Source organism: Odocoileus virginianus, chromosome 2, assembly GCF_023699985.2.
Source record: "Odocoileus virginianus isolate 20LAN1187 ecotype Illinois chromosome 2, Ovbor_1.2, whole genome shotgun sequence".
Taxonomy (NCBI): domain Eukaryota; kingdom Metazoa; phylum Chordata; class Mammalia; order Artiodactyla; family Cervidae; genus Odocoileus; species Odocoileus virginianus.
Window position 1 is genome coordinate 61,073,509 of NC_069675.1, and position 21,530 is coordinate 61,095,038.

Below are 21,530 nucleotides of genomic sequence, written 5' to 3' on the forward strand. Positions count from 1 at the left end.
GTAATTCTTTTTGGAAAATTCTCATTTATTGCCTCTACGAATATACCATCTATGCCATTTTCTCCTTTTTTTTTCTCTTAAACCGAGATGACAGAGCCAGGATATGCAAACTTTTCTGTAGATTTAGTAAATATAAATCAGCTATGTGGGCCATTCTGTTCTTGTTGAAACAGTTCAATTCTACTGTAGAAATTACTCAATTCTGTTGTAGCCTGAAAGTCTAAACAGTAGGTAAATAGACACATATATCTGTATTACAGTAAAGCTTTATTTATGGATCCTGAATTGAATTTTCACACAGCTTTCATGAATCACAAAATATTAGTTTTCTTTTGATTTTTCATAGTCATTAAGAACTGTAAAAATCATTTTTGACTCATAGCCAGAAGGCTGGATTTGGCCTGTGGGTCATAGTTTGCTGACTCCTGGCTTAGAGCATATCAGTCTAGAATCTGTATCTCATAGTTGTTCTTTCTGGTCGCTTTGGTTTCTCTGTGCTTTGATCTAGATAAATTCCTCTTTAATATCTTCTAATTCCAGAATTCTGCTCTTGATTGGGTCCAGTATAGATTTTAACTTGTCTATATGAGTTTCTTCAATATTATTAATGATTTATATATTTTACTTCCAAGATTTCTAATTGGTTCTTTTTCAGACTCACATGTTCTTATATTATTTCTGCCTGTTTCTGTTTCACATTTTTGTTCTCTTTTAAACAAATACTATCATTTAATTTTCAATTAAATTTCTTCAACCTACTTATTTAAAGTCTTTGTCATGCTCTTCTATATAATCAGTTTTGTCTGGCATGAATTCACATTTCTAGTGCTAATCTTTTCAGATGTATTTCTTAACCATAGATTATGCTATATATTCAGAATTTTATTATATAAGCTTATTTTGATTGGGTCATTTTCTCTCCCTCAGTGATCACCTCTCCTTGTCTAGTGGTTTGGGAGTTGCCTCTGCCTCACCTTTTGTTCCTCCCTCCCCAAGTTCAAGATCAGATCTCACAATAACAACACTTTATACTTCCCCTTAAGATGATGTCTCTGGAGAAGGAAATGGCAACCCACTCTAGTATTCTTGTCTGGAGAATTCCATGTACAAAGGAGCCTGGCAGGCTATGGTCCGTGGGGTCACAAAGAGACATGACTGAGTGACTAACACTTAGGATGATATAGGAATGTGGCACATCTAGACACTGAGTCACAGGGTGGTTTAGTTCAGTCCTTATCAGTGAAACCAAATGTGTCTTTACCCTACTGCTTATATCCACAGCCACAGAACCAGGAAAAATAGGGCAGTAGTCTCCCATCTACAACTTCAGTTTCATTTCATCAATAAGGGACCTTTAGCTTAGTCCCTAATTTCAGCTTCTCGTTTTATATGGAGCTGGATTCCTAGCTCCAGTGTTTGCTTCCAGACCTGGAACCCAGTTGCTCTAGCCAGCTTCCTCTCTCTGCATTTCTGGTTCAGAAGTGTTTAACTTTTGAGTTCAGTTATTGCTCTGTATTATTTCAGCAGATTTGGAGAGAGGGATTCCATTAAAAGGTTGTTACTCTTCACTATCTTGACTATAAATAAGTTTACTTATATGCCCTTTGGTTAACTGCTAGAATGTAAGCAGCTTGAGAATAGGGCCCCTATCTATCCTGTTGACCACTTTATTGCTAGTGCTAAGCACAGAGTAGTTGCTAAATTAATGTTTATGGAAAGAATAGTGATATAGATAACAACATATGAACAACCTGTATATACAGATACATAAAATCAAATTTTATTCTTTGTGCAAGTTGCAATTTTATTTGATGACAAGTATAATTAGCACCATATCCACCTATCCATTTATTCCATGTATTCAGTGCTTGCAGGAGATATTTTTGGAAGTCAGGTATGGCATGTATTCATAAGTTATTCTTCTGCCTCCTATTAGCATTAGTCTTTGCACCTGTGAGCAAAAATAAATAGAACTTTATAAATACCAAATATTATCATCTCTTTTATTACAGCATTATTATGCTACCAGTGATATCAGCTGTAAGGTAAAAATAAAGAGAATTGAATGAATGACAGAAGCTTTTACTGATGCCCTTTTGGGCTGCTCTTGCCATATGGGAGGCTTATACCAGTATACCACTGAAGTTCTAGCACTTCTGTGGTGTTGTGAAGTTGCTTTCTGCTTTAGTTCAGAAGTATTTGTGGAGCATACGTAGCTAAGTCCTGACCTTCTAGTCTCCTATTAAGGTAGGATAGTAGGTAGGGTCTTACAGTCCTTACTGTCCATTTGGATAAATGATCTCTAGTCATCTCCATGGGATTGTCAGCTTTGTGGGCTTCTAGAAACTAGAAGGCTAATAGACTGGCCAGGAAAGACTGAACATTAATAAGTGTAAGACTCTTAGGTCCCTTCTTTGTCTAATTTGATAAGGATCTGAAGGCAACAGCTCTCTTTGAATCCCAGAGAGTAAGGCCTTGCCACTTCTCCTGAGATCTTCCCAGCAAGTTGAGAGCCAGCTGTATTGTTGGGGAAGGGATACAATCTGTCTAGTGCCGTGTCTCTGTTGGAAGTGTGTGAGGCTTGTTGAGTCTATCATAGGGAGATTTATCTAACAGAGAGGCAGTGAATATGTGTTTGGTATCATTATTAAGAGCTAGTTTGCTCCCATCCCAAGCCATGCTAAGTGCTGGAGAACAATTTATATTGCCAGCTAGAATAGTAATATCACAAGCTTACTGAGATGACAGAGTAATCTTATTAGTTAGACTACTTTTCTATATTGAAAAACATAAAGTATTTTGCATCAAATCATATAATCTACATTTTCCCTTTCTCTCTTTAATTTGATTATGAACTATTACTGTGCTTTGCCATAAAATATGAAAGTTTTACATTTTGATAGTTTTTCAAATGCTGATTTTACTTTCTGTGCAAATACTTCATATCTTTCTAGCATAATTATTTAGCAGCCTTTTCGGGTTAATTATTGTCATTAACAATATGAGTCCTATGAGGGAATATCAATTAAAATATGCACAGCTGAACTTTCAAATGAGTAAATAATTTAGTTTTGGAGAATGACTGGAAACAGCAGGGTAACAGTCAAAAGGGGAACAATTATTTTAATGCTTATTTGACAAATGAGTCATTTTTACAGCAAATTAGATTCTTATCATAGCACCCCTACTGGTTGCCACAGGAAAGCTGTTAACATGAGTTTTTAAAATAAAAGCTGTTAAGTTATGCATGCAAAGTTAAGGAAATCATTTGTATGAAGGAAAGGTGATTAGGCAATGCATTGTTAGCTGATGGAATACTGCCACTGGGATCTAATTAGGGCCATAAATCACACAAAATGGTGTGTGTATATAGGGCTTGAAGCATCCGAGTGATACATGCCATCGACAGTGAGATGGATGATTCGCCCACCCTGACTTTGATCGCTGTCCTTGTCTTTGTGCCAACCAGACCCTAAAGTCCTACTTAATGCAGAGTGGAGCTGGGGCCTGAGCCACAGGAGCTTACCATTGTAAAGGATGCTGGGGAAATTCCAAGATGGACATCCATCTTTTTTCATTAGGAAAAAGCTCAGGAGAAACAGGATGGTGGCCTTTATGGTAAATAGCCTTGAGATGAGTTCCAGTCTGTATTTTGTCAATTTCATTTAGTTAAAAAAAATTTTTAAACTCAGTGGTTCCAGAAGAAAAGAAGGAAGGGAGGGAGAGAGAGGGGAAGGAAAGAGGGATAAAAAGAAGGGAAGGGGAGGACACATTTACAAAAACCACATATTATTTCTAAGATACATATAGTGTCTACTCCAAGCCCCATAGGGCTCAGCTGAGGGTTGAGGCAAAGCCTGATTGTAGACTTCTGGAGTTCTGAAACCAGATAAACACACTCATTATTCCCTAATTCTCTTGCTTGGTGTTTTTGTACTGAATTGCTTCCCTGAATCTGCTTATACCATCATCCCATGGACCTCTTTGTACTGGCCTCAGAATTGATACCACATTCCTCAGCCTGTGTGGCAAGTTACCCCCTCTCTGTCCCAGATGGAGTAAACTGCACCAAGGCAGCCTACCAGTCACAAAAATCAGACCCCAAGAAATGGTCTAGGGAAACTGATTGTAAGATATGATATAGGCTATTTCCAGGTCTGCTGTATCAGCCACTGGGAAATGACTAGAATTGCAAATTCTTGGACTGTACCCCAGATCCTCTGAGTCAGAATCTCTCAGCTTTGGGCCCAGCAATCTGTGTTTCCACCAGTTCTTTGGGTGACTCCCATACATGCTTAATTTTGAGAAGCACTGAGCTAGGCTAGAGCCTGGAAGAACTAATCTGATACCTAGTTCTTTCAGGTGATTCTGAACATGATTTCAAGAAATCTCCAGAGAGTTAAGAGCCCTTGTAAGACACTAACGCTAGTACCTTCCACTCCCTGCTGTCATTCATTGTTAACTACAGGTGTGACCCTGTACTTTCAACTTGATATTTTCAGGGTCTTAGTTTTTCATGGGTAAGTGAGAGTGAAACGTTGCCTAAGGGAAGCAGGAATTTAGACAGATTAACTTGTAAATTAACTGCCAGTTCTTGATCTCTAATTTTTAAAGACTTGTTTAAAGATTTAAACAAGAAAGAATATATATCAAGATATGCTTTCTTTTTTTTTGGCATGGAACCACTTTAATAAATGTAATGTTAAATTATTCTTTCATTACAGGTTTCTGGAATTCTTTCAAAACTGTCACTTCCGAGCTGTCTCCCCTTGCACACCTTTTGTAGAGAGATCAAAATCTCAGGCTCTGATCTCTGGTGAGCATCTCCTCAGTATCTGCACTTCAGTCTGAAGAATCCACTTTCAGCTTTTCAAGAGTTTTTAGCCTCAGAAAAAGTGTGCCTGTTTCTATGTATTACCACACCCAGTGGGATTCTGACTTCATCCCTTTCTCATCGTTGAGAAATACCATTTTTGTGTCTGTCTTGAAATTCTGTCCAAATCACGTTCTTTTAAGTTTCTTTACGTTACACCTAATGCTGAGTGTTTTCCTTGAACTTCATTGATGGAATGAACTTCTGCACTCAAAAACTTCACCAAACCAGTTCTGTAGAAGTTTGTGGCTTCTTGGTATGGAGGTGGGAGGCAGGAGGGGAGATTGGGGGTCAGGTGGGGGTATATCACAATTTTAGCAACTACTTATTATGGGCATGCTCCAGAAGGTGAGTTGGATATTCACATTTTAGAAATGCCGTATTTACGTGCTTCTCCCATTGGGAAAAGTTTAGGAGTGTCTAGCTCCTCAACTGAGTGTCTAGCTCCTAGTCTGAGCTTCCCAGATGGCTCAGTAGTAAAGAATTCACCTATGAACGCAGGAGATATAGATTTGATCTCTAGGTCGGGAAGATCCACTGGAGAAGGAAGTGGAAACCTATTCTAGTATTCTTGCCTGGGAAATGCTGTGGACAGAGGAGCCTGGCAGGCTACTGTCCATGGGGGTCACAGAAGAGTCAGACACGACTTAGCGACTGAACAGCAAAAACAAAGCTCCTGTCCAGTTGGGTCTGGAATAAGGTCATCAGGGTCATCTTTATTGAGACTTCCAGGAAGTACTGCTCCCTTCACATGACTTCTCTGTGGTGATCACCGTCTGTGGGGTTGTGAAGTGACGGACACTACTCTCATGTGATTTAGCACACATGAGGAACGAAGCTTTTTTTTAAAATATATTAATATATCATTTTATTTTTTTAATTTTTATTTTATATTAGAATATAGTTGATTAACAATGTTGTGTTAGTTTCAGGTGTACATCAAAGTGATTCAGTTATACATATGTAAGTATCTCAGTTTAGTTCAGTTCAGTCGCTCAGTCGTGTCCAACGCTTTGTGACCCCATGGACTGCAGCACGCCAGGCTTCCTTATCCATCACCAACTCCCAGAGTTTACTCAAACTCATGTCCATTGAATTAGTGATGCCATCCACCCATCTCAACTTCTGTCATTCCCTTCTCCTCCTGCCTTCAGTCTTTCCCAGCATTAGTCTTTTCCAATGAGTCAGTTCTTCACATCAGGTGGCCAAAGTATTGGAGTTTTAGCTTTAGCATCAGTTCTTCCAATGAATATTCAGGACTCATTTCCTTTAGGATGGACTGGTTGGATCTCCTTGCTGTCCAAGCGATTCTCAAGAGTCTTCCCCAACACCACAGTTCAAAAGCATCAGTTCTTCAGTGCTCAGCTTTCTTTATAGTCCGACTCTCACATCCATATGTGACTACTGGAAAAACCATAGCCTTGACTAGACAGACCTTGGCAAAGTAATGTCTCTGGTTTTTAATAAGCTGTCTAGGTTGGTCATAACTTTACTTCCAAGGAGCAAGCGTCTTTTAATTTCATGGCTGCAGTCACCATCTGCAGTGATGTTGGAGCCCCCAAAAATAAAGTCAGCCACTGTTTCCACTGTTTCCCCATCTATTTGCTATGAAGTGATGCAACCAGATGCCATGATCTTAGTTTTTTGAATGTTGAGTTTTAAGCCAACTTTTCACTCTCTTCTTTCACTTTCAAGAGGCTCTTTAGTTCTTCTTCACTTTCTGCCATAAGAGTGGTGTCATCTGCATTTCTGAGGTTATTGATGTTTCTCCTGGCAATCTTGATTCCAACTTGTGCTTCTTCCAGTCCAGTGTTTCTCATGATGTACTCTGTATATAAGTTAAATAAGCAGGGTAACAATTTACAGCCTTGACCTACTCCTTTCCTGATTTGGAACCAGTCTGTTCTTCCATGTCCAGTTCTAACTGTTGCTTCTTGACCTGAATACAGATTTCTCAGGAAGCAGGGCAGGTGGCCTGGTATTCCCATCTCTTGAAGAATTTTCCACAGTTTGTTGTGATCCACAGAGTCAAAGGCTTTGGCATAGGCAGTAAAGCAGATATAGATGTTTTTCTGGAACTCTCTTGCTTTTTCAGTGATCCAAAGGATGTTGGCAATTTGATCTCTGGTTCCTCTGCCTTTTCTAAATCCAGCTTGAACATCTGGAATGTCACTGTTCACATACTGTTGAAGCCTGGCTTGGAGAATTTTGAGCACTATTTTGCTAGCGTGTGAGATGAGTACAATTGTGCGGTTGTTTGAACATTCTTTGGCATTGCCTTTCTTTGGGATTGGAATGAAAACTGACCTTTTCCAGTCCTGTGGCCACATACAAGTATCTATTCTTTTTCAAATTCTTTTCCCATTTAAGTTATTATAGAATACTGAGCAGAGTTCCCTGAGCTATACAGGAGGTCCTTGTTGGTTATCTGTTTTAATTGCAAGAGGGTCCGCTTACACTGAGCAACTTCCCAGGTGGTACTAGTGGTAAAGAACCCACCTGCCAATGCAGGAGATGTAAGAGATGCAGGTTCGAGCCCTGGGTCTGGAAGCTCCCCTGGAGAAGGGCATGGCAGCCCACTCCAGTGTTCTGGCCTGGAGGATCCCATGGACAGAGGAGCCTGATGGACTACAATCTATGGGGTTGCAAAGAGTCAGACATGACCAAAGCGACTGAGCATGCCTGCACCACTTACACTGAGAGTGTCCTAGGTGTCCAGAGGACTGAATGTAGTTTGGAGTAAAGGAAAGCAGGTCCACTGGTTGACCCTCATTTCAGATGAGCCAGATTTATGAGTTAAGCCCATTGTTTGTAAATAAGAATCAGACTTTATTCCTATTTGGAAGTTTACACTGGCTGGTCCCTTTAGATCCTAGGAACTAGATTCACATAGTTTTCTAGAACACTGCTTTCATAATCCAAAACACAGCACGTCATGTCACCCATACTTTGTGGAAAGATGACACTCAGAGTCAGTTGAATGTCCTTCCAGCTCTTAAATCACTTTCTTTCATCACCTTCTTCTCCTTTCCTTTAGCTCTTTCTTGTTCTCAGCCTTTTCAGAGCCTTGCCAGCCTGAACCTTCACTGGTATGCCATAATTAGTCCTACTCCCCTTAACCAGTATCTCCTCATCAATCAAAACTTACCTGTCTTGCACTCCTTTTCCTCAAAGTCCTGATGGGTAACTGAAACCAACATGACAAATCAATCACCAAGAGATGTCAGTGCCTGATTGCTGTTTGTTAACAACCTACTATATTAAAGGGACTGTTGCAACAGACTCCGTGACAATCCAGGAGAGAAGAGATTTTCAGCATACAGAGACTTTCCTACAATGTCAGAATTATAAAATTCACCGTCTGGGCTGCCATATTATTCTAATTGATAGACTGTTCTATTCTGGTTTTGTTACTTGTTGGATTGTTGTTTTTCTTCAGTTGTTCAGTCATGTCTGACTCTTTGCGACCCTGTGGACTGTGCACACCAGGCTTCCCTGTCCATCACCAACTCCTGGAGCTTGCTCAAACTCATGTCCATTGAGTCAGTGATGCCATCCAACCATCTCATCCTCGGTCATCCCCTTCTCGTCCTGCCTTCAATCTTTCCCAGCATCAGGATCTTTCCTAGTGAATCAGTTCTTCACATCAGGTGGCCAAAGTATTGGAGCTTTAGCTTCAGCATCAGCCCTTCCAATGAATATTCAGAGTTGATTTCTTTTATGGTTGACTGGCTTGATCTCCTTGCAGTCCAAGGGTCTCTCAAGAGTCTTCTCCAATAACACAGTTCAAAAGCATCAATTCTTTGGCACTCAGCCTTCTTTATGGTCCAACTCTCACATCCATACGTGACTACTAGACAAACCGTAGCTTTGACTATACAAGCCTTTGTTGGCAAAGTAGTCTCTGCTTTTTAATATGCTGTCTAGGTTTTGTCATAGCTTTTCTTCCAAGGAACAATTGTCTTTTAATTTCATGGCCGCAGTCACCATCTGCAGTGATTTTGGAACCCCCCAAAATAAAGTCTGTCACTGTTTCTGTTGTTTCCCCATCTATTTGCCATGAAGTGATGGGACTGGATGCCATGATCTTAGTTTTTTGATTGTTGAGTTTTAAGCCACCTTTTTTGCTCTCTTCTTTTACCCTCATCAAGAGGCTTTTTAGTTCCTCTTCGTTTTCTGCCTTAAGTGTGGTGTCATCTGTGTTTCTGAGATTGTTGTTATTTCTCCTGGGAATCTTGATTCCAGCTTGTGCTTCATCCAGCCCAGCATTTCTCATGATGTACTCTTCATGTCAGTTAAATAACTTGCAGGATGGTACCTGTTTTAATGTAAGATCATTGCATTAAATGTGGTCGTGGCATTGAAGGATGTCCGAGCACTCTCTGAGGAGCTCTGTGGCCTTTGGAGGTTCGTGTTGACGGTGACTCTGGACATGGCTTCTGGTTTTCCCTGTGTGTGACATTTGGGGGAGTAGAGGGGAGTCGGTACTCTGGGAAAGGTCAGAAGCCATCCGTCTTTCTCATATGTATGGCATCTCTCACTGATTTTTCAGGTATCATTCATACGTATGGAACAAGTGGGTTCATTAGGCATTTCAGAATTTGTAGAGAATAGCTGTGAGAATGGACTAGGAATGGAAGATGAATGAAAATTAATTATAGGCCATTGAAGGGGCCATTTTTTACCCTTTTCAATTGATCATAAATCAATCATTCAAATAGTTATTTCTTCTTGATTGAATACTCATTTCACAAAATTCAAAGTGATGAGATAAGCCTTGGTGAAAACTAGAACAAAGTGTCAGACACTGTCCTGGCCCCTACAGATCTCACAGTATGGTCAGTGAAAGGATTCCCAGAGTGTTGTATAAGCTGGAGCATAAGAGGGGTGGGCACTCACCAGAGGCATCTGGAATGCTTCTTCAAAGTACAGTTGCCTGGGCATCACCCTTTATCTTTTGGATAAAGTAAAGAGGAGCAAAGCCACCTTGACATCTTCACTTTGAAAGCACCTCCCCAGGTAATTCTGATACACACCTTTGTTTAAGGACCCTTGGGTTAATGAGTCATATGAAAGCTTAAATCGAAGCATGGATCATAGGAAAGACGATTGAATGCCAAGCAAGGGTGAGTGGAGGGCAGATGAGAGCACCACAGTTGGAATGGTCTGAGGACCTCGGAGATGAAGAATCTGAGCTAGGCTTTGAAGGACGGGTAGGTTTTGTACAGAACCAAATAGGAGAAGAGTGTTTCTTTCCCTGTTTATTAGTCATCATATTTCTCAAATTTACTGAATCATCAAGATCACATTTTATGCTTGTGAAAAGGCAAATCCACAAACCCAGTGCTAAAGGATCAAGTTTTCTTGGAGTGGATCCTAGGAAATTGTATTTTAAACAATTGCCCAGGTAATTCCAGTAATTAAACAATTTCATCTAATACTGTACTGTATCTTGACTTCAGAAATCTTGTTGGGCTTTTCAAATGGTGTTTCTGAAGCAGGATGTAAAATAGTATGGTACCAGTGCTTCACTTGAGAGTGGTGAGGGATAATGATGGGAAGGTTATTAAAGTTCACAATATGGTGAGCCTTCCATGCCAGTTCATGCATTTTTTATTTAATAAATATGAGGGTGACTTTCAACTTCATTGAGTAGGGAAAACCCAAAATAATATATTATTTGCAATGAAAGTTGAGTTACTATCTAGCCTGATAGAGATCACAAGAGAAGAAGTGGAGGGGGGAAAAAGAAGCCTGAATCAATGCAGTGAACCTTTGGTTTTATGCATCTGTGTATCTACCTATCTATTTATTTTTGAGGACTCCACTGCTTTTACTGGTGTTGGAGAAGACTCTTGAGAGTCCCTTGGACTGCAAGGAGATCCAACCAGTCCATCCTAAAGGAGATCAGTCCTGGGTGTTCATTCATAGGACTGATGTTGAAGCTGAAGCTCCAGTCCTTTGGCCACCTGATGCAAAGAGCTAACTCATTTGAAAAGACCCTGATGCTGGGAAAGATTGAGGGCAGGAGGAGAAGGGGACGACAGAGGATGAGATGGTTGGATGGCATCACCGACTCTATGGACATGGGTTTGGGTGGACTCCAGGAGTTGGTGATGGACAGGGAGGCCTGGCGTGCTGCGGTTCATGGGGTCGCAAAGAGTCGGACACGACTGAGTGACTGAACTGAACTGAACTGCTTTTGTTAATTTTTAAGTTAGTTTTTATTGGAGTATAGTTGTTTTCAATGTTGTGTTAGTTTTGGCTGCACAGCAAAATAAATCAACTCTACATATACATATATTCTCTCCCTTTCAGATTTCCTTCCCGTTCAGATCACCACAGAGTATTAGCAGAGTTTCCTGTGCTATACACTATGTTCTTCTTAGTTATCCATTTTATGCATAGTATCAGTATGTATATGTGTAAACTCCAGTCTCCCAATTCATCTCATCTCCCCTTCCCCCCAGTATCCATACATATGTTTTCTACATCTGTGCCTCTGTTTCTGCTTTGCAAATAAGATTATACCATTTTCCTAGATTCCACATATATGCATTAATATATGGTCTTTATCTTTCTCTTTCTGACTTACTTCACTCTGTAACATTCTCTAGGTTCATTCACGTCTCTGCTAATGACCTAACTCCGTTTCTTTTTATGGCTAACTAATATTCCATTGTATAAATGTACCACAGCTTCTTTATCCATCTGTTGATGGACATTTATGTTGTTCCATGTCCTGGCTATTGTAAATCGTGTTGCTATGAACATTGGGGTGCATGAATCTTTTTGAATTATGGTTTTCTCTGGGTATATGCCCAGTAGTGAGATTGCTGGGTCACATGGTATCTATATTTTTAGTTTTTAAGGGAACTTCCATACTGCTTTTCATAGTGACTGTATCAGTTTACACTCCCACCAACAGTGCATGAAGGGGAACCTTTTGTTTTAGTGTGAAGATCCCAGGAAAGTTGTGCAATGCAAGCTGGGACTTCTACACAGCGGGTCCTCAGTGGGATAGAATAAGCACAGTTGCTTTCATTTGCCATCTCATGGAGAGGCCTATGGGGGTCTGGCATAGTAGAAAACTGTGTGAGTTGTGCTCCAAGAAAGGAATCCTGCTCTTCTGTTTCTACCCCTTTCGTAGATCCTTTGGGAGTGGGGAGCCTTTGACCACACATTTGAAAATGGGAGTGGTCATGAGGGTTTCCTGCAAGAGAGGAGAGACGCCATACAGCATGTGCCACCTGCTCAGAGGACTGGTTCACCTGTGCCGGGAGCTCGTGGAAACCGAATGGGACAGTGAGAATTCTGAGAGCAGAGGCCAGTGTCCCAGCCCGTTCTTTGCCAGGCAGGCAGTAAAGAGCTGCCAGAATCAGCCAGGTAAACCTAATTATTCCTCCCAGAACAGTCGCCCAAGGTTAGGAGGGCTGGAAATGGAGGGTGTACTTTTCGTCTAAAACCTGTCAATCTAATGTTGTGTAATTCGGTAAAGGAACAATTAAGGAAGAAAAATTTCCAGAAAATCATTCAGTGAAAGTCCCTTCTCCCTGTTACATCATGGATGTTTCAACAGGTAGGATGGTCTATGAGAAATTTTAATCAGAAGAGGCCGCACCTTCAAGTAAGCCACTCTACATTCTTTCCCAGGCAAACTCATCACTCTGTAAATAAACCTGTAGTTGCATTTACATAAAAGTATTTAGTATGTTAGCATCTCCTCTGAAGATTGGGGCAAAAGAAAATAGACTGGATCTCTTTCTGTCAGTTAGGATTGTGTTCATCTGCATGCTACAGAAAGCTAGGTTTTGAAGGCTTAAACAGATGAGGAGTTTGTTTTTCTCTCATAACAAGAAAGTCAGAGGTAGGTAATTGCAGAAGCTGATTGAGAGGCTCAGCAATGTCAAGGCTGACACTTCTGGGGTCCTCTTGGTTGGCCTTTGTCTTGTGGTTCATGGCAGTTCAGCCACATGAGTGTTCAAGGCAGGAAGAGTGTATAGCCAGAAGAGGCGCATGAGACACAGCTGTCTCTTTATCAGGACAGTAAAAGCATTAAAGAAACCCCTTGCTCTGACCCAGCATACCTCTGACCGTTGACCTACACCTGGTCACATGGTCACACCTTAACTTTAATGGAAGTTGAGAAAATGAGTCATTTCTCCTTTCAGCCTTTGCAGAGAAGATTGGCAGGAGGGAAGGGGATTGGAAATGACTTTGGGGTTGTCAAATATCTGTGTCTGCCTTACTACCACTCAGGCTCATTAAATTAGAGCCTCGCATTAGGATCAGTCAAGGGAGCTTTAAAGATCCAGATGCCCAGACCATACCCCAGACCAATTCCATCCAGGTCTGTGGGAGTGAGACCCAGTGGGACCCAGGCAGCAGTATTTTTGCAGATCAGTTCAGAATGCAAAGTTGAGAATAGCTGATGTAGCTGACTCGCCAGGACCTTTGGAATAACTTCTTCAGGTAATGTTTATTTATTTATTCAGAAGTCTCTACTGAGTGTCCCCTATGTTTATGGATACAGGAGAAAAGTGGGAATGGATTTATGCTTTATGCTTTTTGGTTACTTCCAGTACCTCTGATAGTATGGTGCTTTACAATGAAAAGAAAGCACTTTCTCTTCTAAACTCTACAGCATGGGGACATCCCTCACAGTCTAGTGGTTAAGACTTCACCTTCCAATGCAGGGGGTATAGGTTGGATCCCTGGTTGCTGAGCTGAGATCCCATGTGCTTCATGGCCAAAAAAAACCAAAACATAAAACAAAAACAGTATTGTAACAGATTCAATAAAGACTTTTTAAATGGTCCACATTTAAAAAAAAAATCTTAAAAAAAATTTTAGAACAAGGCTATGGGACAGTATTATTTCAGTTTAAAATCTGAAGAAGCTTGATTGTTGAGAAGGTGAAGGGAGATGCTGCAAGACTCTCAGCTTTGAGCTGGTGTGTGGTGGATGGCTGAGGTGTCAGTTGAAAAGAGATTTTCAGTCTCTGCATTCAGTGCTCTGTCCACTGGAGGAAAAACCCACATATATTCTGTAGCTGAGTCATCGTGCAAACTGAAACACCTTTTGCAAATGTGCCCAAAGTGAGGGGTATAGGAATACGGAATACATTGACCGGTTACTATCTAAAAACTGATTTCTCAGTGCTGTATTGCATGCAGTCACCCATTAGATCTTTCTGATAAGACTCTTCACCAGCTACTGTTATCTCTACATTACTTTCAGGGAAACTAGAGGCTTAGTTACGTGTCTAAAGTCATAAGGTTAGTAGGAACAGGAGGTAAGATTCGAATCCTTGCATCTGGTTCCAGACCTGTGTTTTTTAACTCAGAGCTGCCTTGTGTAGTTGAGCAGGTTTTTCATGCATAAAGGGGCCCAGCTGGGAGGGTGAGTGGGAGCTGAAATTCAGTTCAAGCTTAGTTCACCGAATCTCCACCCTAGCGTGGGGCTGTGTGCTCTCACGGGGATTACATGTTTCTCTAACTCCTGTGCAGGTAACCTGTAGACTATATGTGTTCCAGTCTTAATCACTGCTTATTGCCTTTTCTCAACACAGCTTCATTTCATTTATTCGTCTGACTTGTGTTCGTGGTTCAGTGGTAGAGTTCTCACCTGCCATTTATTTGTCTGCTCACTCATTCACAAATATCTATAGAAGGTCTTCAGGGCTGGGCAATCTCTAGGAGACACTGACCAATACAGACTTCAGGCCTCTTCCCTGCCCAGATGCGTGCATATTCCTCATTAGAATTTATTCATACCAAGGGTGTGATTGCAGGAACTTAAAAATTATTATTCTTTTTAACTGAAGCAATTATCTAGAAATCAGAGAGTTAAAAAAAAATTATGAAATGCTCTAATCTGCCACCCTGCCCACCCCCACCCTACCAGCTCTATCAGAGGTTCCTTTCTGGTTTTATTCTTGCTGATTCACCAAATATCCTGTGCCTTGCAAATGCTATCAAGCTGTGCACCGTGGTCCTTTTTGGCCAAGGGAGACCAATGAGGTGGAATTAGAATGCATAGTTCTGGCTTCTCTCATGTAGGTAAGGCCTCAGAAACTTTAGCATACCAAGTTATACTGCAACATTCTCTCTGTCCTTTTCTTTGCCTCATCTTTTTCTCTCTCTTTCTCTATCACTGCTATGCCCTTTGTACCTGGCATGATGTCTGAAACACAGTAGGCATTTAATAAGTATTTTTGAATGAACGAAGAAAGGGATATCAGTTATGGCTACTATTTACATGCTGTTGCTGTTCAGTCACTCAGTCGTGTCCAACTCTTTGTGACCCCGTGGACTGAAGCACGCAAGGCCTCCCTGTCCCTCCTCGTCTCCTGGAGTTTGTCCAAGTTCATGTTCATTGCATCAGTGATGCCATCCAGCCATCTTATCCCCTGACACCCTCTTCTCCTTCTGCCCTCAATCTTTCCCAGCATCAGGGACTTTTCCAATGAATCGTCTATTTGCATCAGATGACCAATATCCTGGAGCTTCAGCCTCAGCATCAGTCCTTCTAGTGGATATTCAGGGTTGATCTCCCTTAAGATTGACTGGTTTGATTTCCTTGCTGTCCAAGGGACTTTCAGGAGTCTTCTCCAGCACCACAATTCGAAGGCATCAATTCTTTGGCATTCTGACCTGGCAATTTTCAAAGTGCTTTTCACTTAATGTCATCCAGTCTTAATAGCAAACTATGGGATTGATATTGTTAATATTGAATCATATATATATATATATATATATATGAATCATTATACACACACACAGAGATATATGGAAAGTGAAAGTATTAGTTGCTCAGTTGTGTCTGACTCTGTGACCCTATGAAGTGTAGCCCACCAGGCTTCTCTGTCCGTGGGATTCTCCAGGAAAAAATACTGGAATGGGTTGCCATTCCTTTCTTCAGGGGATTTTCCTGATCCAGGGTTCAAACCCAGGTCTCCTGCAATGCAGGCAGATTCTTTACTGTCTGAACCACCAGGGGAATTGTGTTTAAATGACATAAAATAACCTACTCAGATGGTGGACAAGTACCTGAAGCCACCCTTCTCTGAAAACAACTAAATATACTGAATAAAATTTTAAGATAGCTTTTTCAGGAATACTCCAGCCTAGAACTAGATGAAGGTGGGAGCCCAGTTACTGCCCTGAAGACATTTTCTTGGTCAAACTGAGCATCAGTTTTTAAGGTTTCCTGGGGTTTGAAGTTTGGAAGACAAAATTCAGGTAGAGAATATAATAGCAGACCCTCAAGAAAGCTGGGGCTCTGTGGAGCTATCCCCATAGTGCAAGGGTGAATTAAAAATAAAACTAAGAGGCCCTCGCTCCACTCAGGGACCTCAAGGAAAACTTTGTCAACCTTGGCAATGAACTAAAGGGAGAAAATATTCCTTAAAAATTGATAATCATAAGCCATCACCTAGGTGGTCTAAAATATCTCAAGCTGATAAATTTCTTTAATGTTTTTCAGAATTGGTAATGTCTCCATTCACTGACAGAAGTAAACACAAATATCTTTTTGAGGAATACCACATCCATCCTAGGCCTTAAAGATTTTTCACAGGTAAAATTCTAAGGGAAATTAGCTTTTGATAATAAAAAATCCTTAAACATACAAAGAAATGAGACACCATTTGCAATAGCCAGCAGAAACAACAGATAACAAAATAAGACCTTAAAAACCTTAGGTTTTGAAAAGGTCAACCACAGAATATAGACTAGTATGTTTTATAAAGTGGAGTAAAATATGAGTAAAGAACACTCAGATTAGTAGAAAGAATTCCTATAAATAAAGAATATGATAATATCCTAGTGACCATTTAATGTTATAACATTGATGTGTTTTATGACATTTCTGTTTTAAAGGCCTTAGTCTGTGTAAACAATTCTGTTGATATATTTGCATAAGGCGGTTCTATTTCTCTTTTCTTAGCATTTCTATGTGAATATCAATTTATACACAGCCATGGTACTCTCAGCTTTAGGGACCAGTCACAGTGAGAACTGATGCATATTTCTGTTTAATGACTTGATAGTATTATCTAAGATGATTCAACATATTAATGTTTATTCACTGCTAGGTCGTGATAATAATACCACCTTTGTAGAGTTGTTCTCAGTATAGTGATTAGCAGGTTGCCTATTGGAGTCTCACACTGACTGTATCAACCATGTATAAACAGTGTGACCTTGAACAATTTTTTCATTCTTTCTGAGCCTTGATTTCCTTATTTGCAAAAAGAGGTTACTTATAGTACATACGTCATAATGTTGTCGAGGGAGAAAATAAGATAATGCAAGTGCTTTTCACTTAGCTGGCCCAAATCGATGTTGCTTGTTACTGTGAGTATATAGTGTATATAGTCTGGTACATAGGAGGAAATCCATAAATAATGTTCTATTAAGTATTATTATTCTTAACCAGAAGTTATTTGAATTTATTTTGTTAAGGACGGCATCTGTTCATTTTAAGCTGAAAAGTATCCTACAGTTTAACTATTCTGTCCCCTCACTTTACAGGCAAAAAATATTCTAGAAATGTGGAGTTTGTATCAGAGGTAGTCTCCCTGACCTCTGGGTTTGTGCAGATGGTAATGAAGGAGAGAAAAATATGAGCACTTTAAGCATTGGTGGGTGAATCAATCCTTTATTCTTCTGTAATAAAAAGACACTTTAGTGTTTCAACGGACTTTTTTTTTTTTTCTCACAGAGCAGGACCGTCAGTGGGTCTGGCCAGAATTGCTGGAAATAGGAGGAGTTTGGAGGGGATGCTGAAGGTGGGAGCAGTCCTCTCCTGGGACTCAGACTGGAAACCGACTGGGTGTGAAGCCAGTCAGCAGAAGTACTGGCAAAGTCAGCACTGAGAAAAGGTTAAACTGAGAAAGGAGAAGTTTATGAGAGACTGAGAAAAGGGAGGTGGAAGTGAAAGGGAGAGGGGCTGGAGGGGGAGAAAAAGTAGAGGAAAAGGAGAGGTTTAGATGTTTTGTATTAGAATAGAACATTGGTGGCTGATTTATGAATGTTACTTTTGAGATCACCTCATTTTCACTCTTTTCTAGGGTTGTGTATATGGTTGTTTTGAGTTTGAATGGATAATGAAATATGTCTCCAAAGTGAAAGTGAAGTCGCTTAGTCATGTCCAACTCTTTGTGACCCCGTGGACTGTATAGCCCACCAGGCTCCTCTGTCCATGGGATTCCCCAGGCAAGAATACTGGAGTGGATTGTCATTTCCTACTCCAGGGGATCTTCCCAATCCAGGAATCGAACCCAGGTCTCCTGCATTGCAGGCAGACGCTTTAACCTCTGAACCACCGAAGCCCTCCAAAAGCAGTATGGACTATTCCCCCAATCAGGAAACCAATTTAAGTCTTTTAAAAAATCACATAACTCTTTGATGAAAAAGATAGCTGTTCTGTGAAAGGGATATTGGTGCCTACAGAAAACAGTTTCTGATGCTTTCTCTTTTTAAGTATCATTGAGACAGTTTACAAGGCTGAAAGCTCTGAGTGTATTGCTAAGGTAGTTGAGAACTTGATGTAACTAATTAAGTCCCCTAGAAATTAGTTCTGCCAGATGCTGTTATTGGCAATAACTGCTTGGGGAATTAGGAAAGTTGAGACAAAAATGAATAAAGAGGAAACTTAGCTATTTATAGAGAAATAGAAAAGAAGGCTTATGGGCTCTTGGTGTCCCATGAAACGGAAGGAAGAGTAGGCTTAGAGCACTGAATTCATTGCAAGAGCCTGTATGAGGTGCCTGGAATATCTGTTAGTGACACAGAAAGAGAATATATGGATGTTAGCAGAGCCCAGAGGGCTATTTGGATCTGAGAAAACTCAGAAGTTTTTAACAAATTGCTGAGAGGAAATCTTGATACCAAGCTAAGCAATTCAGATAAGGTGATTTAAAAGGCTAAGAATTAGTGGAAAAGGTACTTCGTTGTGACTTAGATGTTCATTTCTTAAAAAGTTGCTCTAAAATGTAATCCTTGAGATTACCAACTTAAACATAGCTATTGGTGGCCATGGAAGACAATTCTGTTTCTGTTTAGAATTTTCATTCTGAAGAATTTTATGCTAGAAAATGAGGAAATATATTATTCGGAGGCTACAAGTTTAGCTGTTTTTGATGTATCAATGGTGGGAAAATAAGTTGGTAAAGAGACCTAATAATGTCTATAAAGAGAAAGATGCTGGTAGAGACCTACTTCTGAATGGCAGGTAAAGCCACAGGTTTTGTTTTTGAATCAGGTGGCTATAGCAGGACCACCACTTGGTGGCAGCATACTTAAAATGTGCCTACTAGATTTTGAATTGGGGTGATGAATAAAGTTCTTTTAAAAGTTGAAACTATGAAATAAAGCTTATGAAGTGACAAGAAAGTTATAGCAATAGTGCTTGAAGGGCTTAAACCCAGCCAAGAAAATATAAAGTATCTCTTATGCTACTAAGAATGAACAGAGAGTGGAAGAGATTTTTTTTCTTCTAAATTCTGTCTAATTCTTTAAATTGTGTCTATTTATTTTGGGTTTCTGCCTCAGATTTTTCGTTATGTACATCTGTAGCCCCCATATTTGAGTTATTTTTAAAGTTGTAACTTTCCTTCCCTTTGGGGGGAGTAGAGAAAAAAAAACAAAAAAGTTTGAGTTATGATTAATTAACTTTTTGTAGACCAGGGAAATTATTCTCTTGTTTGGCTCTTTGATCACTGGATCACAGAACTTATGTGAGGGAAAAATATGGATATTTACTTAACTGTACTCTGGATAGGAAGAAAATTTCAATGTCAGAGATGTTTTTTGTTTGGTAGCTTGTTTTTGTTTCTTCTTAATATGAAAATTTGTGAGTTAAAATAAATGAACTACTGGCTTGTTTTCGGCTTAGCTCAGTGAAGATTTTGTTGTTTTGGATTTGTCCAGTTCAATGATATGAGAAAATATGTAAGCTCAATACTGACTGAACCAAGGTATGGCACTGGGTCTAAACTTTGGGCAAAATATATATTTCAGTTGATAAAATCACTGAAAATGTTGACATTTATGTTTACTCATTTTATACTAGTTTTCTGTACCTAGTTTGGTAGATTTAAGTTCTTCATAGAAATAACAAGAGTGTTGATATGAATATAGAATATAAACATCTTTAATTTATGATATCTTTAAGTAAATTTTTAAATTTTTGCTTGTATTTATTAGAACACACTTAGCACTTCTCAGTCTTTTTCTGCGCTTCATAATACGATGATTTGTAATCCTAGCATTAATGAGCTCTTCTGGTTCCTTCTCTATCTTCCACATGAATTCCTGAGGACACAGTGTCCGTGCCTGGCGCACTAGCAGCCACTTTCTTTCTTCAGGCGGCAACAGGGTCAGGTGGATGAATTCTGTCCACAAATCAAGCATGGAATTATTATCTAGAGCTAATAGTTAATAATTTGTCATGTTATCAGAACCTAGAGTAGCTTCTAAATGAGTATCGCACAGTGAAGCAAAAGCCGGAAGAGTCCCTGTCTGGTCATCTTCTGAGGTTAATAAGCCACTGTGCCTTAGTGACCGGTGTCCTATGAAACAGAGGGGGCAAATTGTTTAAAGCCAGTGCTGGCACTAGCCTCTTCTGCATTTTGAGAAGGGAGGCATACTTCCAATCAGTGGGGTCAGGAGTACTGAGACTGTGTCTCCCCACAGTCCGTCCTAACGGGAACTGGAATGCGTGAGGCCTGGAGCAGATGCTGCGGAGGATACGGATGCTTTGGGTGTTGCCAGAGTCCAGCCCCAGGGGTGGAGACAGTAAGAGAGGGAAATTTTCTGCAAAAATGGAAGTCTTTCTTTTTTTCTAAGCAACAAGAGACCAGGGAGACTGAGAGGAGAGAGGAGAGTCATGCAGCCTGACCTGAGATTTATTGACAGATTGACCAAAAAACCCTCCAAGAGAAATAGGGATCTAGTATTAAAATATACAGTATTTGCAATGCTGTCCTGTAAGCATCCTGCATCACTGCAGATCTTCAGTAAAACCCCCAGCGAGTACATATTCTTTGGGGGAGGGTTTTCGTTCTTTCTTTTTTTTCTGTTAGTTTTGTGGCAGTCAGCAACAGTGCTGAGTTTGCTACCAGGACTGATATGAAGCATGGAGAAAGGACAGCTGTGGAGGTGGGGCTGCTGTGACATTGAGGATGATTGCTTCGTAGGAGCTGGCACTCAGATCAAAAGTGGCAGTGTAAATAAACCCCAGCGAATGTGCAGGCATCTGGGGAAGGACGAGAAATAGAAATCCTGAGCCTCCAGTTAAAACAGAGAGAGAGAGAGAGTTTCCACCAATATGTGCCTGTTAGGTGAGGGCCCTCACTGTCCTTGCTCCCACGTTAGGTACCATAGACCGAGAGAAAAAGAGTAACACTTGGGCCTTTCCCTGAAGAAACCATGAACCAAATTGGGAGAATCAATTTAACACATGCAATATGGTAACAATATTTCTTCATATTTTCTGACATGGTAAAAATAGAAAGTGCTGCAGCAGAAGGAACTTGGGGAAAAAAACTTAAGTTGGTATCAATATCTTTGTAGCCTTCTTCTAAATAGAATTAGAATCATCCAAATGATGGAAAGCTTTGTTCAGCACTACAAGTGAAGTTTTACATCTC

The 21,530-nt window shown here is 40.2% G+C and overlaps 1 long non-coding RNA gene across 4 annotated transcripts in view; it reads left to right on the plus strand.

The window, feature by feature from the left end:
• Nucleotides 1-21,530, plus strand: part of LOC110134005 (uncharacterized) — a 312,186-nt gene that overhangs the window by 281,269 nt on the left and 9,387 nt on the right. For all 4 annotated transcript variants that reach the window (XR_011492748.1, XR_011492747.1, XR_011492746.1 and 1 more), the window contains 2 exons: nucleotides 4,725-4,816; nucleotides 16,361-16,453. This is a non-coding gene — a long non-coding RNA (uncharacterized lncRNA). The remainder of the gene's footprint in view (nucleotides 1-4,724; nucleotides 4,817-16,360; nucleotides 16,454-21,530) is intronic.